Source organism: Patella vulgata, chromosome 2 (assembly GCF_932274485.2).
Source record: "Patella vulgata chromosome 2, xgPatVulg1.2, whole genome shotgun sequence".
Lineage (NCBI taxonomy): Eukaryota > Metazoa > Mollusca > Gastropoda > Patellidae > Patella > Patella vulgata.
In genome coordinates, this window is record NC_065880.2 from 17,950,304 (window position 1) to 17,968,787 (window position 18,484).

General features: G+C 35.0%; 1 long non-coding RNA gene across 1 annotated transcript; it reads right to left on the bottom strand.

Annotated features, from left to right (window-relative positions):
• Positions 1 to 15,882: 15,882 nt before the first annotated feature.
• Positions 15,883 to 18,134, bottom strand: LOC126811821 (uncharacterized). Its single transcript, XR_007675746.1, has 2 exons — positions 17,861 to 18,134; positions 15,883 to 17,280 (listed from the first exon to the last, which is right to left on the bottom strand). It is a non-coding gene; the product is annotated as an uncharacterized LOC126811821 (long non-coding RNA).
• Positions 18,135 to 18,484: the final 350 nt, after the last annotated feature.

Below are 18,484 nucleotides of genomic sequence, written 5' to 3' on the forward strand. Positions count from 1 at the left end.
GCGTGCTCAGGAATAACCCCAAGGGCCACAGTGAATGATTGACAGATACAGGTGCAGTCCATAGTTCTGATGAGCATTGGTACAGTCAAAGTACAAGATATTTACATTTGCTATACATACTTCCCATAAACGTCTTTTTCGCAATCGATAGTTACATAATAAGGGGAGCCACGGTGGCTAAGTGGGTAAGACGCTGTCTCGCTAGTCTGGAGGTCGTGTGTTCGATCCCTGCATTGGCCAAGTCAGTTCATCAGGTTCCCCCTTGTTAGTGATGCAGGACAGGCGGGCCTGACAAGGAAAGCTGTCTAGTCGTTCGGGTGGGACGGAAAACTGAGGTCCCGTGTATACATTAGCGTGCACGTAAAAGATCCCTTGACAGTTGGAATTCGATATAACAGTAGGCCATAGTGCCGCTGCCTGGGAAAAATTTCCCTCATAGCACATTGTATGGCGTATGCCCGTCTTCATTAGGCCAGTCGGAGCAGAACAGTAGGACGTTAAACCCCATTTTATTTCATAATAAGGATCGTGACCTCAAAGGAAAATATCTTTGAAGAAAGGGTGGCCTATCCTAAAACTATAATCGAATTATTCGGTATATCAGACACGAAGAAACTGAAAGAGTTTGCAAACAGGTCTCGCTTTTTTCTGATAAATGGAAAGTAATCGAATCAATGTAAGTTTATAGTAAAGTTCCTTGCTTTGTTCGGACACGACTAATATTTCCATGTTCAAAGTAACTTTTCATTTGAAAAATGCGAAGATTTTACCATCCAATATGTAAATACTGATACGACAATTGTAAATACATAAACATACTCACGGTCACTGACATGTTTTAATACGTAACATCGACACGAAATGTGTCAACTGTTTATGCTTTGAATAAATCACAGAGGCAAAAATAGCAATATGAACTCTCCAAGTAAATGAAAAGAGGTATCAGGTTTTTTGAAACAGTAAGCCTACGATGTTACTTTTCACTACTTATGGACAACATACAATAAAACAATGCTAGCTTTTCAAATAAATGAAAAGTGATATAGGATGTTCCAGGGGGAGTAAGCATTGTCTGACCCTTGTCATCGTTTATAGTTTTTACAGATATATTAATAGTTTGGATCTTATGTATACGGAATTGATCTCGAGTCGTTCAATCACAGCTTCCACGTGGCTGAAAGTGCTGTATAATTAAAAAGTGTCTAAGAAGAAGTGAAATAAAAAAAATAAAGTGGAACAAAATTGTGGAATAATTTTGATTAATTTGGATGTTCGGCTTTAATTTATTTTTATGTTGAAATGTTATTTATAGGGCATATTTCATGAAAATATTTTGTAATCATTGTGTAAATCGCCCTCAACCGACCCGAATAAAGGTTTTAAATCATATTATATTACATCTGTTTATTAAAATTAGTGCAAATACCCTTGTTATTTTCATAAAATTGCAATTGGATGATTATTTGTTATAGTTTGGTCATATAGGACAAGTTCGTGTATTTAGTGACAAACTTATTTATCCATAAATAACACGTTTAAAGGTAACCTCGTTACCTACCAGTGCGGGAAACACTACCTTTAGAGCGCGTCTGCAAGTGTCTACGGACGTGATGGATTTGGAAACACCGGGTGTTAAATATAAGAATAAAATATTTCCGATATATCGCAGGGGCGGGACTGAAGTCGATACCAAGCTTGTCGCAGAACATGCTTCAAGTGTACTTTACATTCAGTAGCCGTTTCTTCCATTTTCCATGGAAACGAGTTCACAAAGCATTCTCAGACTTAAGTTCAGAATTTGCTCAACTTTCAGTCACTGTTTATGAGAAATATCTTTGAATTAGAAACAAACAACTTTGCACATAGTTTCGTATTGATGTATTTGATAAAACAAAAGTTTTATAAAGGGCTATATTTTAGTTAAAATAAGGCGAACAATTTTGAGTAAATTCTTAATTTTAGTCTGAGAATGCTTTGTTAGTAATGGGGCAATATTATACAGTCTTCACGCCTTGATAAACTTTAATGAAGAACAACGTTAAGATATTTCTATTTGTGATTTCCCCGGGATCAGATCTGACGACGTATCCTTTCATATCATACACGTATGTATTGAATTTAACTTTTGACGAGTGAACTTTAACACAGGGGGTACATTCATTAGTAAACAAGTCAGTTTACGGTAAAATGCTTTCGTTCACATCGGTGTGGTTATATGCAAATTAAGATAATTTATACCAAGAAGATAACACACGGGGATAATAAAAATATCCTGGCTGAGAATCATATATTCAGTCGTCAGAGAAATACAAGACCAACCGCAAAGTTTAAACCTAGCATTTTCTTTTGAATTAATTGCAAGCTATACAAACTACTTGATTTAAAAAAAATAAATAAAGCAGTTTTTTATTGCAACAGGGGTGTGTTCAATTAGCAACAGGTAAATGTTAACTAGTTTTTCTGAGTATTTCATGCTAAACAGATTAGTGCCCTGGAAGCAAAGCATGCAAATGTAGGCCACGACAGAAAAACCTGCAGTTACACATTCTGTCACGATAATAGATCGGGATAGATTTCTCATTTGTTCTCTTAACAGATTTGTGGTAGCATATATATCGTCTAAACTCTCTCCATGCCTTCTGTTTATATATTATTTACTTAGAAACGTGACCTTCATGTCATAAAAGTGACCATATACACGCGTTAAGCGTCAAAGTATCACCACTAAACTGACATTGAGATGTTCTAATGACAAACTTAATAACAATTTATTAGATGGAGTACTGAAGTGTCAATTATAAAACTGTAGCTTATAGCCAATGGTTGAGCTTTTTTTTTGCTAAGACGAAGAGAGGGAGAGAGAAAGGGAGGGGGGGGGCTATTTCCAGCTGTGAGCTAAAGTTAGCTAAACACTACCGCCGTGAATTGAATTAGTCGTCCATTACAACTTAATTTATTTTATCTTACAGAACTAAATTCGGCCTTCTTGTATCTGTATCGGGCCTAGATTGCACGGAAAAGCGGTTAGTCCAATGTATATACTAGTGTCATGAGCGAAATAGGTTGTGCAAACTGTGACCTTGCTATTGTACTTTTAACCCATAATTAAGACGGGTAAACTTTTTGACCTGTTTAAACTTTATTTACCATTCAACAAGGCTACACGCTAGTTAAATCGCGACTATGAGAACTCAGTACTATTTCGACTGTTCATTTATTGTCGTCAACGTCTTTCGAATAAAAAGCGGGAGGGGGGGGGGGGTAGTATTAGGTCCAAAATTAAGCCCACCGTCAAACTCTTTGAAAGCAAAAGCTTTCTAGTTAACTCGACTTATTTCTACTCGAGGTCCAAGGAACATTTTGACTGCGACTATTACATGTCTGTTTAACCCATCTGCTTCTATCTCAGAACGATGCCAATTCGGAAAGGAAACGTTAGTCAACAACAATTGACATACTAACGGAATCAAGGGAGGTTTGTCTTTGTGTGTGGGTGGGTGGGGGCGGGGGAGCGGCGATCTTACGTTGCTAATAAACTTCATTCTTATAGAAAGTACAGTCAGTCCTAACCCCTGTCTCTGTGTTAATATAAGACAAGATTGAACATAAGTGGACCTTCCAAATGGGAAAACAAATCTCACTTGGAAAATGGTACGCATGGATTGTCTTCGGTTTATAATATATCACATGTACGATCGTATTGATAGCGTACCATTGAAGAATTTATACTTATGAAGTTGATTGGATCGTATCATTACGACCACATTGAATGTCCAAGAGTTGATTAGATCGATATCCCATTTACGATCCTTGTATTGATAAATGGTCGATTGAGTTGATTGTTTCAATTACAATAGTATCGATTGTCTCCAGAATTCAGTTCTTAACAGACTTTGGTCAAACTTTTTGGAAATGTTAGTAATGATGATGTAGAGATGATCTCAATCGGTTCAAAATGTTTTTGAAAATCTAGTTCCAATGTTGTTTCCTTTGACTTATGCGATTGTTTATAAACTTGAATTACCGTATTTGTACTCACTCTAGCGAGAGCCCAATTGTTTTTAAAAATTTCCAAAATAGTTAGTATTGAGCTAAAGCTGATTCCTATTGATTGTCGGTGTTTTCAGGGGAAAAAAATCGTAAGTCTTATTCAGAACCTGGTATATGTTATTGCCTGACAAGTTATGTTTGAATACTTGATTAATGACATCCTTCAGTCTAGATTTTAGTTTATTGTATAGTATAAATCTTCATGTGGTGTTTTATATAGTAAGTAATAAGTAAGGTACTCATAAATCCTTAAGGGTTGTATACTGCCAGAATATCAGTTCGGCGAAGTCAATGCCAACAGAATTGGACATAAACAGATTGATATATATATATATATATATATATATATATATATATATATATATATATTTATATCAATGACATTATTTATGAATAGTCCTAAGACGGACGAAAAGTACTTTAAAATGTTAAAATGTTATTAAACCAGTGTTGAAATCAGTTTGTGTCGGCATACCTTTTTTTTATCTTTTCATCATTTACCGTGAAACAAAGTAGTGCAGCTTTGCGGTTGTGCTAATAATTTTGGATATATATATATATATATATATATATGTATATATATATATATATGCTGATGATGAATATCTATGCAAAACATGTTGAATCTTATTGTCTAAACAGAAACATACTGAAGCTTAGTAAAAACCTGAATTTGGGCTCGAACATGCCCACGAGTCACGTCGCCTGTATTACACGTACCGTGAATTCTGAAAGCAATCGCTCTGGGTTCTTTTACGTGCATGCCAAAGAGTCAATGGGTGGACCTCGGTTTATATTCCCATATACGGCCATATATTATACGACCAAAGACTCACCCGCCTTCCTTGCCGCGGCGGCTCACTAACCTGGAGGTCCGGGTATCGACCACAGCGTGTGTTGGCAGAGAGAGTTCCTCGAGAATTTCCAGTTTGGTTGCCCCTTCTACATATTCGTCAAAGACGAATAGGTGGAATGCCGCTGTCTGGGGATAAATTGCCACAAAGCACACTTTGTTAGCACGGTACGTGCAGGACAGTAGGACGTAAACCTCATTTCATTTCATTACCCAGAAATAATTCACCGGTGAGGAAAGGTCTCCCAGAAATTACTTTTAGTGTACGCAATATGTCGGCTTTTATTAGTTGATCACATTTTGGGTGCGTTTTTTTTCCAAAAAAGCTATTTTGTCAAACTGTCCAAGCGGATATATTATATACAACTTAATTATTGTATGGTTCTTCACACATTAGTAGTTAATAACACTGACGAGAAGATGGAGGTGGGTGATTTTATCACTTGATTACCATGTCTTCTCTTTACCATCAAGTGGGGATCAAAGAGTTCATGTATCTTGTGTGGTAAACTCATCATACATGTACGTGTAAATTAACTACTTCATGTGAGCTAAATTATCTCCACAGATAAAACAAAATAGCCAGATTACGCTCCATTAGTTCTGGTCAAAAGAATTTTCACATTTAATACAAACTTTGTTTTCCTTGCATTATCTCTTACTTATGGATTGACCGCCATGTGGGAAACTCAAGTAAGCATATGTTACTCTCTCTCTAGAACAACTGATACCACCTTTTCAATTTTTGCGTCGGTTTTCCACAATGTTCTTTGGATCAGGATACATCAATAATTACTTTAAAATAATCAAAAACAGTCATGGGATTTACAGAAACTTCCCACCAACACTATACATGGTCGCAAACCGGATGTACACTTCACGCGCAGTAAGTTCTGTCAAAAGTTGTATACATAATCTGTATATAACAATTTTAATATTGTTTATTTTTAAATGCAGAGTTATACTGGACAACAATAATTGTAAAATAACGTTTTATCGAGTCATACAATTTTCTCATTTGACCGAGCAAATAAGCGTTCTTAAATGTAGAGCCAAATGGATGTGTGTATCAAATATAATATTCGCATGATGGATGTTGCATCAGAAAAACAAAACTGAGAACGGGTGTTGTCATTATTTAGAACCAGATTAAACATAATCATCTTTTATCATTTTATTAATTTGCTTCATTTTCCAGGTAAACGGCTGTTGTTGTTTTCTAAAATAAGATTGGGTGATATTATTTGTTTATTTGTGTTTGATCCTTTATTACCAAAACATAAGAGGTGTGACCTCTTTTTAATGGTTTTATATTAAAACAATTAATAAATATAGGTCTCGTTTAAGGTTATTAGCTGCCCGGGCAAAATTTCTCTCATAGCACACTGTATGGCGTATGCCCGTCTTCATTAGCCCAGTAGTAGGACGTTAAACTCCATTTCATTTCATTTCATTTCAAGGTTATTAGTGACATGTCTCTGATTGTTATTGTTATTGTTGTTTACATGTATATTATGTCCCATAACGTTTAGGATTGTGTCAGTTGCTTGATAAAAAATATAGAATCCCTGTCGAAAAGTGGCACAGTAATAGTATTCTATATCGTTAAAGGCCATGTACTAGAATAACCCTATAAGTGTATCAATTTTGTATCAAAATATAATCTATTCACTGAATATTATCAAAAAATTAACTAAATAAAAACGATTTCACGTGATCTTGATCATGGTAAATAGCATAACCTTGGCGTGTCACGTTTGAAAAAAAAAATAATTATATTAAAATGTCTACCAATTCATATGACTGGAGTATCTTAACCGATGCGCCGTGATAGTGGCTTACACATCATAACATCAATACATTAAATATATATTATCATAATATGTAGCCAAAGGTGAAGTTAGTCCTTCATTTTTATTTTTATAAATATTTTGAACTTCAAATAAAGTTCAGGACTCTATAACCAATTAAGCATAAATTTATTCATACTCTTTTTATTATCTATTAGACAGTTTTCTGTCGACCATACCGGGGATTGGCTACTGCTCCTATAAACACAGCTTAGCTTTTAAAAGGGCATTGTCGCGTTTGCGAATAAAAAACCCCAATTAATTTACAGAAATGTCATCTTGTGATTACATTAGACTCCTCTTAATTATTACGCATTTTGAACATATGTTAAACGATCAAGGTACCGCATTAAACCTGCAAAATGATTTTAAGAAAAATGTTACGCCTCATGGGCGACATAAACGCGATTCGTGTAAGTTAAAAGATTTCATCTCACAACTACCAAGTCATAACCTAAGACGCACAGCTCCTCCCTATCCCATACTTTTTATAACTAGTTTTAAGGTTGGTAGCAAGTTAAGAGGCAGGAAGTTGTTTTTGATAAATTCAAACTTTCGAACAGAGAGAGAGAGAGAGAAAGAGAGAGAGAGAGAGAGAGAGAAATGGGGCTTAATGTCCACTCGACACAAACTATGTTATTTCAGGACTAACACATGGTTTAATTTTATTTCAATAATGCGCTTGCGTGTTGGGGTCTTTAGCAGTGGGAGGAAACCGTAGGACCCGGTAAAACCCACGAGGTTGGACAGGCGGCCGGGGCTTCGAAACCACGCCAATTGACTCAATGACAGACCTTATGATACAGCGCGCAGGTGCTAACCATCCGGCCATCCAACCCCCCCCCCCCCCACTTTCGAACAGAGTTATAAGGTAATGTCTTTCAGAGATGAGTTTAGGTGAACATTCTCGAACATGTATATATATATTTCGAATTTGATTCATTCCCCACAAAAGCAGCCATAACAAGTGGATCCTGATGCAGATAATTTACCATCATTATGAAAGAAGAAGCATGATAGTGCCCCAGGGTGGTAAATGATATGTCTGTTCCTTCGATGTCAAAATGACAATGCTTGGAATCTTAATAGACAGACTGCTTGCAAAGATAATTTACTAACGGTGACACTAATTCGCTAGATTTTTGGCAATGTTTTGTTTATGACCAAGACCACTTGGAAGAGAGAAATTTAGATTAGTGTTATTAATTTAACCAAATGTTTTAATTAAGTACATGTAGATAATCTTCTGGCACACCTTAAATTCAAATCTGATTATGTATGGCTTACTGTAGGGAGAGTAATGTGTTTACAACCCCGTGTTGGCTTTCCATACCAGTTTTTTTTTTATTTGAATTCAATTTCAAATATCATTTTCTAAATGTTTTTATTTTTATATAATTTAAAAAGTATTTAAATTTAAACTATAAGAAACGCTTTAAACAGCTGAGACCCACTAAAGTAATAATTTGCGTGCAGGTAGCAGGGTATGTTTCTCTTTGAACCAGGCGCTGTTGTTATTCTTGTTTTTGCGGGCCGCTTGTTCCTTGGACAACTGCTCATCGATTTATGTACATTAATTCTTGATGACATCAGTTTTCATTTGAGTTCACAGAGGAAAAAAAATGGATCTGGTGACCGCTGGTGATGTCTTGCCCCGAGGTTACAGACTTGTAACCATCAGCCCCATTTAGCTATAAGTAGTGACGGGTGTCATATACAAGGCATGATGTGACCTTTCTAGAAATCGTGATATTGCTTCTCATATTACACCAAGGCTTGTTTATTATACCTTTGCATGTCTTCCATTACATATTTAACACAGACTAAGTGCACCTGCAAAATTAGCAGCATCCATTACGTTTTGATTGGGTAAGTGAAAGTAAACTGACATGGAATGGTTTAATCAGACTCATCCACATAATGTAAATATTATTGTCACCTGTGAGAGTAAGCTCTATAAATGTTCGTAACACCGTCGTTATTATGTAAGCAGGCATTATTAACCTTCTTTGTACTGGTTTTTACCATTGCTTACATAACATTTTATCTTGTAAACATGGCGAGGTTGATGTGAATATATAAAACAGATAATGTTGATCATCAGTAATAATACCTTTTAAACCTATGACCTACATTACACAATCAAGTATATTCTCGTAGTGGAACGTTTAGTAGATACATATAAAGGGGGTCCGATTACTAAGTATCATGACGGCGAGATTTTTATCTCATGCGATTAACCACATGAAAGCACAAGCTATACATATATTAAGATATGTTTTTAGAAATTCTCTTAAAAAAATAAAAACCTAACATTTCAGAAATAGTACAGATTTACTAGGCATTTAGGCCTAGGCGCTCTTAATTATAGTTTATTTCATTAAAATGTCAAGAACTGTCAATTACATTACAACACACTGTAAAGTTCTTGCCTACCTGTTGGTGGGCGTTCTTTCATTATAGCTTCTGGTAATGATAAAGATATGGGGTTTAAACGTTAAGTTAACCTAGAAATATTAATACCGTAGTCTTCTTTCTGGGGCTCGTTAGTCGTATTACTAGAATCTACTTCTAGTTAAACCGCAATTAACAATAAGTTTATCAACTATAATCAAATTATTTGATAATCAAATCAAATTATATATATAAACAGCAGAACGGAAAGTAGTGTGGTCAGGACTATTAGTAGCATTAACCTATTTCTACTAGGATTATAAACATTCGCATATGTCGGTCTGGTCAATTTTTTCTGCAACCTTACCATACGAAAATATAGGTGGTCGTCCGGGTGTTTAAGCTGCCTTGACACCATATAACACCATTTAATTAAATGAATCCATTTAAAAATTAGTTTGCTTTAGACAGTCAGACTTTATGAAACATAAGCCCTTTTTGTTATTCTAACATATAAATTGCCCAGTAGCCAGCAATCAAAATAAACGCCAAATCAACGATTTCTCAAAAATATAAAAATATAGAGCAAGTGGACTCGGCCATACCATATTGGAATATAGTACCAAATATTCATGAAAGGTACGCTGAACATATCTTTTTTTCTGATCGCCGTTTCTCAGATTTTACATAAAATTTACAAGGCTCATTTGGCTGCATAATCATTAGCGCCATCGAAATTCAAAATGGTGAGTTAACTATTTACAAAGATTTTAAGATTTCATTTTCCAATTTACGGGTTTCGACATCATTTTTTTCGTACTCACTGTCACGGAATTTGCTATCGAAACATTCGGAATTTCAATGGGGATCTTCATTTTAATACAGTGAAAGACACCTGCGAATATAAACAAAAATTAAACCATAAACTGTTGGCGGATGATTGAGTGACGGACGACGGAGATGACAATAAATTCAAAATAAAAAAATAGTATTCAAAATTTAAGACATTATGGATTACGGATCTAATCGGAAAACTTATACGTGCATACAAATAATTTTACACTGAGTAGGTTTACTATAAAGCTATATAGCGACTGGCGCACTTATTAATGTCATCACACTGTGATATTTATTGTTATAAATCAGAAATGACGCAGGGTGTCTATTAAGCAAGCCTCCTTTAAATGACAAAAAATACTATAAAACCGACATTTGTTTTCTCAGTAAAGTTCCGCCCCGTGTTTCGACAACACCCTTGCATTGAAAGTGCATTGAAAGTGCATTGCCTTTAAACATACAAGTAATATATTCTTGTTAAAGATGCGCTATATAAAAGCTAAATCTGATAATTGCAGGTTCAAATGTTATATAAATTATTATTTAGACATATTGTTTACTGTACAAGACCACTGGGTGGCTGAGATATTTAGTGGATTAGAAAATGTCTGCCGTAGTTTCGTTAAGCGATAACATGGAAAATAGAGACTACGTTTATTATCGTAGCAACGGTACTTACAATCAGTACTATTTACATTGTATCTTGTCCATACTTCAAACATACAAAAAAGAAAGGTCATCTGAGCTTTTCAATATATTAATTTTTATTATAGCAAGAACGGTTCTTTGTCTAAATCTTACATAAGGCATCTTTAATAATTTCAGTATTTTACAAGGTTAATCTTGTGATAACTAGTAACCTCCTTAGATTGAAACATTAACCCAGTTCACATCGTTTCCGTACAAGACAATGTATTCTTTCGATTTTCACGTAAATAGAAAAATCAACATTACTTTACACTCATAGTTATAGGAAAGATCAATGTTTAGACTTCGCGATCAGTAAATCATTACTTAGTGTTAGACAGCTTACAGTTGAATTTTAAAGGAGCTAAGTCGCCAATATTTGGGACCTAGAACTTGACACAAATGGGTCGCAACTCATACAATAATGTAATATGAATGTATATAAATTGATTTACATTCAATCGTCTCTGTTTTTACGGTAATTTCTAATCAGTTACGTTCGGCGAAATATGCCAGTATTCTCAATCGAATTTCAATCTCTAGCGTCTGGTTTTTCCAGTCTACGCCGATAGTATTTATTGGGCATGCTCTCCAGATAAGAATATAGCGTCACCGTTTGACATGACTTGTTGAATATGCCTAGCCTCGTTTTTCGAGTCCCTTATTACAAATAGCGCTGAAACGCATTATGGTACACGATTCGTGTACCAATTGTAAAATGTTTATTTTGTCTTAAATATTTTCCCGGTAAGATCACAACATCAAATGTTGATTTAAACCGACAAGAAAATCGTGTTTTCAATGTCGAAGATTTTAAATGATATTGAGTTAGAGACTTAGCTACTTTAAGTAAATAGTTTTGCAACGACCAAGTACATAGGACAATTCAAAGCTTGTTGGTGTCAGATTGAGAATTTATCTTCATCCGGGTTCCGTCATTTGGTGGGAATAATCTGACAAGCCATAAACAATAACATATCCTACCAGAATTTAGAGTCCAGCTAATACAGCTTCTGTCACCAAAACTTTGATATCCCTCTAATAGCCAGTGACAGTGTACTATTGTCACACTCATTCGTTCATAATTGTAAACACTTAGTTGGTCAGAGTTTTTAAGAATTTTATTCAAACTTGCGGGGATTGTTGGATTAGTCATAAAGAATAACCCTGTCAAGATCGAGAATCACACATTATTTTTATGTGGAATGATCGCCACTATCACCCTGTAAACGCTGTATACAGTCCAGAGGCACTGAGATCTATTTTATTTTAAAGTTTATTCCTGATTGTGTTCAAATTTGAGTGAAGTCTGTATCACTACAGCCCCTAGACGCTTACGGCTAGCCCCCGGATCCATTCACTTAATTTGAATTGTTCGTCTGTTTGGGATTTCTGCGTGTTATGTCTTGTGTCTTTGTTTTTGTGTATATTATGTATGGTGCAGTCCTCCTGCACTTACTATTGGAATATTCCAGGCTATACGTTATTCATCTGATCTAGGCAGAACACTATTGAAATTTAGAGTCGTTTGATCATAAAAACACTATATATTTGCACATTTTTATAAGTGTTAAGTCGTCTAATTATTAGTATTACGTCCATACATACAGAGAGGAACAACCAAATTAAGACATCGTTGTTTACACAACGCCTTTGTACGAATCAACCCGCATCCAATTATTTGCTCTAAATTTAAGGGAAGATTAATATAATAAACTTGTTATTAAGCAACCCGTGTGTTTATTTATTCAGACAATTGGTAGAGTTAGATGAGGTAAGATAATTAACCTAATCAAGTCATGTTTAATATACAAATGCTAAAATAGTCATCATGGTCATTACTGATTTCGCCATTATTTGGAGAATGTGGAATGGAATCTCCAGTTATTTTAAGACATATTCTGTGTCTGTTTGTTTGAACTATACATTCGGTGCAATGCGTCCATCTTAAATTCTGGGGTCAGCAAGGATAAATTCCTGCGAGGCATCATTATTACCTTTTTTTCCAAGTTCTAATTTGATCAGTTTTCTAGTTGCCATAATAAATAAAACAGGAATATCAGCAGAAAATTAACTACTTAGAACATTTGCCGTTAATTTCAAACATAACAACAAAAATGGATCACTATAACATTTGGATGATTTGAATGGAAACTGACACGCGAACAAAATGATCAACTGAAGTGTTTAATAGACAGATTTAAATGATTATTTTCTTCTATTATAATTATTAATGATAGTCAGTTTATTAGATCCTAAATACATAAAAATCGTTTGGAAATTATATTGAAACTACCCGGAAAAATACATTTAGTGCTAACAAATATTCTGGATTATGGGGTCTTATAATGCAATTTGAGTCTATAGTTATTTTTTGGACACAAAAAAACAGTCGAATAGAGTATAAAGAACCAGAAGACTTATTATAGGCATACACTGGCTATACTGCAGATTATTTGTCATCAATAATCAAATTTCGAACCCGTTTCGCGACCACAATTCAATGGGCTAACAATTTTGCGGTGGTTTCTTTTCTTCAATTTTCTTTCGTGGAAATGCATTACTGCTTATTGTTTACATAACGGTAAATATGTTTACATGAATTAAAGTCCGGTGCCGTATAAATCGTCTTATGGACACAGCTCACCAATGTAGGGCGAAAGTTATTTTTATTTTCTCTCCCTTTCCCTTTTCCCCCCATTTGCATGGCGATTTTTGTTGACTTTTTCGCGTAGAATCGAAGAAAAGGGTTTGAAGAGGCGGAAGAATACAAGTGTTGAGCGGTTGGTTAGGTTAAAATGTAGGGCCAAAAATTGCATATTTACTTCTCTCTACTTCCAACTTGTGTATCTCAAGTTTTTTATGAAGACCCTCATACGTGCTTCTGGGTAAGAGGTTGCCACATGTTGCTTCATTTGTGGTAGAAAGATTTCTACCCAACAAATTTGGGAAAAAGTTAGAGCCGGTCTAAGAGATGAGAATTACCATTAAAGTCAATGGGGAATTCATTAGTGATCTGTGGCCTTATGGTTTTCAAAAATCTTTCCTGTTATGCCTAGCGTAGACCGAGTTAGCGACAGGGTACAGCCAGCAATTTGTAAGCGACTGAAAGCAAATGGCGGCAACCAGTAGCTGGCTGGAAACGGGTTGGTCTACAGGTAGCTCACGTTTTTCTTTTCGGGATAAAGTTGTGTCCAGTTTCTCCGGACTGCGGGGTCGCAACCGATTAAACACAATAACTTTCTGATAGTGGCCTGAACAAAATGTCGGAATCGCATGAAATTGGCACTTAACGTCTGTATACCAGCTTTCATTCAAATTGGTCAATAACTTTAGAATCCAAGCTGTACAGAAGATTCTGGAACAGAAAGTCTTTTTAATTAGTTTTCCCATAGTTGCTGTCGATGTGCCTACCCACTCGAAAGGGTGGACACAGCTGACTGCCGTCAGAAGCTTCCATCGGATATGATCGTATTTGTTCAATTGAAAGACCGGTCTACCCTTGGCTCTACAGTTTCTTAAAATAATCTTAAGGCTTTGTAAAATAGAATTGAAACTAATGCAATTTGTTCGTCGCCTTCTCAATATACAATTATTGTTTCAACAAGGTTCTTGTAATGGATTTTGCCACCTGCTTATACATTATTGTTTTCATAACAGGTGATAAAATATAAACGTATTGCCATTCAGGACCCGTGTGGGTCTTATGAAATAGCTTATACGAGGATATACAATTATACCTGGATTTTATAAAACTGATAAAACCAATTATGCTAATAACAATGGCGTATTATGTATTTTATAAGATACCTGTGTTAAACGGGATTACTACAAAATCGACTAATAACAGAAATTAATTATATCGATGTTATACATATATTTTAATGCGGATTTGATGAAATCATAATGAAAATAACAAGGGCATTAGGTTTTAAAGAATATTGTTACAAATATAATCATTCAAATATTAAAAAAGGATACAAAAGCTATTGCGATTGGTTATTAGTTAAACTCAACAAAATGGCATAATACCGTACATAATAAAAAGTGTATTATTAAAAGACATTATAATAAAGCTAATTACTTCCTACTCCCGACGATTTAACAACTATAGACCAACAGCAGTATATTAATATATCATATTTAACAATACTTGTTATGTTAGACAACTCTAAATAGAAATCCGGATTAGAATTTATTACCTGAATACAAAACCTCAATGAGAGAATTACAGGTGTTCGGTACACTCGAGGAATTGAACTACGGTTTAAAATTAATCAATCATCCCTCAATGTGGATTAAACACAGTTGTCCTCGCCTATTCAGTTGCACGTTTAGACCGGGAGCCCAGGGGGCCAACCTAGCTGAAAAATGTACCAATTTTTTCCTATATGTTATCAATGCATGTATATCTGGTATCATCAGAATGTAAGTCTGCCGAGTTTCCGGTAGTGGGCGTGGTATTCCACGCCCAAAATGACATGCACCCCAACTAGGCTAGATTAGCTCAAAAGTGTACCACATGAAAATCGTACAGCAGTGTACCGTACATCTTCAGGTGTTACAAAAACACTCTAACAGACATACCACGCCCACCACCGGAAACTCGGCAGACTTACATTCTGATGATACCAGATATATATGCATTGATACCATATAGGAGAAAATTGGTACACTTTTCAGCTAGGTTAACCCCCTGGACTCCCGCTCTATTTTGTTACAATCATGATCTTTCTTATTTTCTTGGGTGGTCGAATGGTTAACGCATGCGCGTTGCATTATAAGGTCTGTAATTGAGTCAAGCCGCGTGGTTTCGATTCCACGTCTGTACGTGATAAGGAGTAGGGTCGCCTTCCAGCCTCGTGGTTTTTCTCCTTGATTTTCTCTGGGTTCCCCTGCTAAAGACCCATACGCACGAGCGAATAACTGACATAAAATTGAATCGTATGTTAGTTCCGAAATTACCCAACTTATAATTACGTCTGTCAGTCATCTCTATTTCAAAATGTTTAGATGTATGTCGATTATTGCTGAAGGGTTCAGAACAGGGTTGATTACACAGATCATCAACACAGACTGTTTACTTTTCCCAATATACTGACAATTTGTCCAGGCTCAACAAGAAAGGACCTTTACCTACTCTTTAACACCTGCAATATGATGCTGTAAACAGATGTATGATCAGAAATCAACCAAATACTATAACCAATATATATAACAGTTATCTTTATTGGACTATTAATGTTCAATTAAATATATCCATCGATTAAAGCAATTATACAAATGAATTGGATATTCATATGATTTTCGAAGACGTACCAAAAGTATCTGTCGCTCTAACGATGTTATTTCTTAGTATCCAATTACCAAGTAAGTCACGGGGGTAAGTTGGGTAAGGCGCTGGCTCGCTAGCCTAGAGGTCGGGTGTTCGATCCATGCATTGGCCGAGAAAGGTCATTCCGATGCAGGACGTAGGGCCTGATAACGACAGCTGTCTAGTCGTTCGGATGGGACAAAAACCGAGGTCCCGTGTACACATTGTCGTGTATGTAAAAAATCTCTTGACAGGAGCATAACAGTAGGACGTTAAACCCATTTCATTTCCCCAAGTAATCTTAGATAACGTTTCTTTTTCAGCAAGAGTATTTCTTATTATCCGCGTAGGTAAAGATAATACAATTGGAAATATTACAGAAACGTTATCTATAAAAGATCGACACCAATTTTATGCACAGTTTGTCTCATCTGATCATGTATATACATTCTAAAATTTGGTCTTCTATGTTACCTATCTATGAAGGATTGATACATTTGACACCAATATGCATACATGCTGAGAAAGTTTCAATATCTTCGGATACGTTTTTGGAATATAAACTTGAAAGTTATGTCACGAACATAACAAGTCCCAAAGCAAATCTATAAGTCCATTTTGCGGGTACGATTAACCCGAGACAAGGGCAAGTTATTACAGAATACATGTACATGTATTCACATTCATGTTTACAGTCAATTTATAACAGTCAATGTGTTGCTGAAATTCAGCTCTAGAAATTTTGGAAGTTTGTTAATTTCCGAAAAAGCAATTTAATCATATATTTTTATGTTTTATTGTATCAAGATATAATAAATCTAGAAACTAAGCCTCATTGACGTTGCTGTATAAAACCAAGAGAAATCTTCCATGGGCTGGTTTTAGAGAGCAGAAATCAGATTTCCATGGAATTTTCCATAATGATTGATATCTCACAAGCCTCCCTTGGCAACTACTTGCAGTAACTATGGAATCTTGCCTTCTGTCCGTAATGCAAAATCAACCAACAACATAATTCCAGTAAATTCCACCACTGCGCAAACGTTACAGCCCTGACATTGGTATAATATAGTTGGAACTTAAAACGAAAATTAAGCGAAACAAAATATTAATAATAAACCTAAGGAGTGTACCATTTAAACATAAACACTTTGATAAACATTTGGTCTTTGTAATGGACTTGTGAATGTTTGTAGTCTACGTGCAATATCTCCTAATACAAGGTTGGTTGTTTGTTTGTTTACAAGTATGACATATAATTCTGGCAATTATGGATCTAGCAATTCCCAATCTTCCTGAAATAAAACAAAACATCATAATATTGTCAATCTTCATAAATTTTTTTTATAAAAGTTCTCCCTTTAAGAAAAACATTATTTGCATATATGTTTTGGGTCTTTAATATACCAGAATATATACAACTAAATAATACTGAACTATTTCTATATTAATATTGTCACAACTAGATATGTTTAGCCTTTTAGATTTAGGCCAAAATAAAGCATTGGATTGAGTAGATTTGGTGTGTTTCATTTAGTAATTTGGCAATTCTATAATGAATTTGTTACGAGGTCGGCCCTCTTCGCGCTAGTTTTCGACTGCGAAAGGTCGATCTAATGCAAATGAACGACTTATTTTTCCTCGCGTCTACCATGATCATGCATGCCCAATTTTTAGTCACTTAGACTACCTATAGATGAAATATATTCAATAAAGCAAATCAGCGTAAAAAAATCCAATGAAACCGAAAGAGATCTGACCATTTTAAGTTCGATAAAGTTTAAAGAAAACAAGAATTCAAACAACAAATCGACAAAGTTAAAATTGAATTAAAAAAAAACGACATTTTGTTAAGTAACAAAAACATATACTTACTAAGTTGACGCTTTAAATCAGCTAAATTTGCTGCTTCTATTGTCAGTAATAGTAAACACACTATTAATAGGGTTATTTTAATTCTTTGATTCATACTGTAAAATCGTACACAACTTCTACTCAGTAGCCAGTAATCTATTATATCAGAACATATCATCAACCCTTTATATATCCCGAAGTGTTACTTATTTCTTAGAAATTTTGAATCAAGTCCGCAGGAACTACTACAAATACTTGATGAGTCATTTAGTTGTATTTAATGTATTCAAAAGTGGCAGGTTAAATAGATTGTCTCTCACTTGTCCGCTTGTATATTAACATCGGATGTTCATGAGTAATACATGATGTGGCAATTGTAAGAGATAAACTGTTAATTTTAGTAAATAAACAAAATTGTTGGGAAATAGTGAGACAAAGGGGCGGAGAGCGTGTATATTAAAGAGATGTACAATGCATAACTGTGTAAAGCAATAATGTTTGGTTTTCTGAGCAATAAATCCATTTTTCCCGGCATTTGGGTATACCATGGTCGTGTAATTAGAATCTCGAATAGTTATGTAAGAAATGTATTTATAAGTATTAAATAAAATACAACTACCACTGGATGTTTTTTTTCTTTCCACA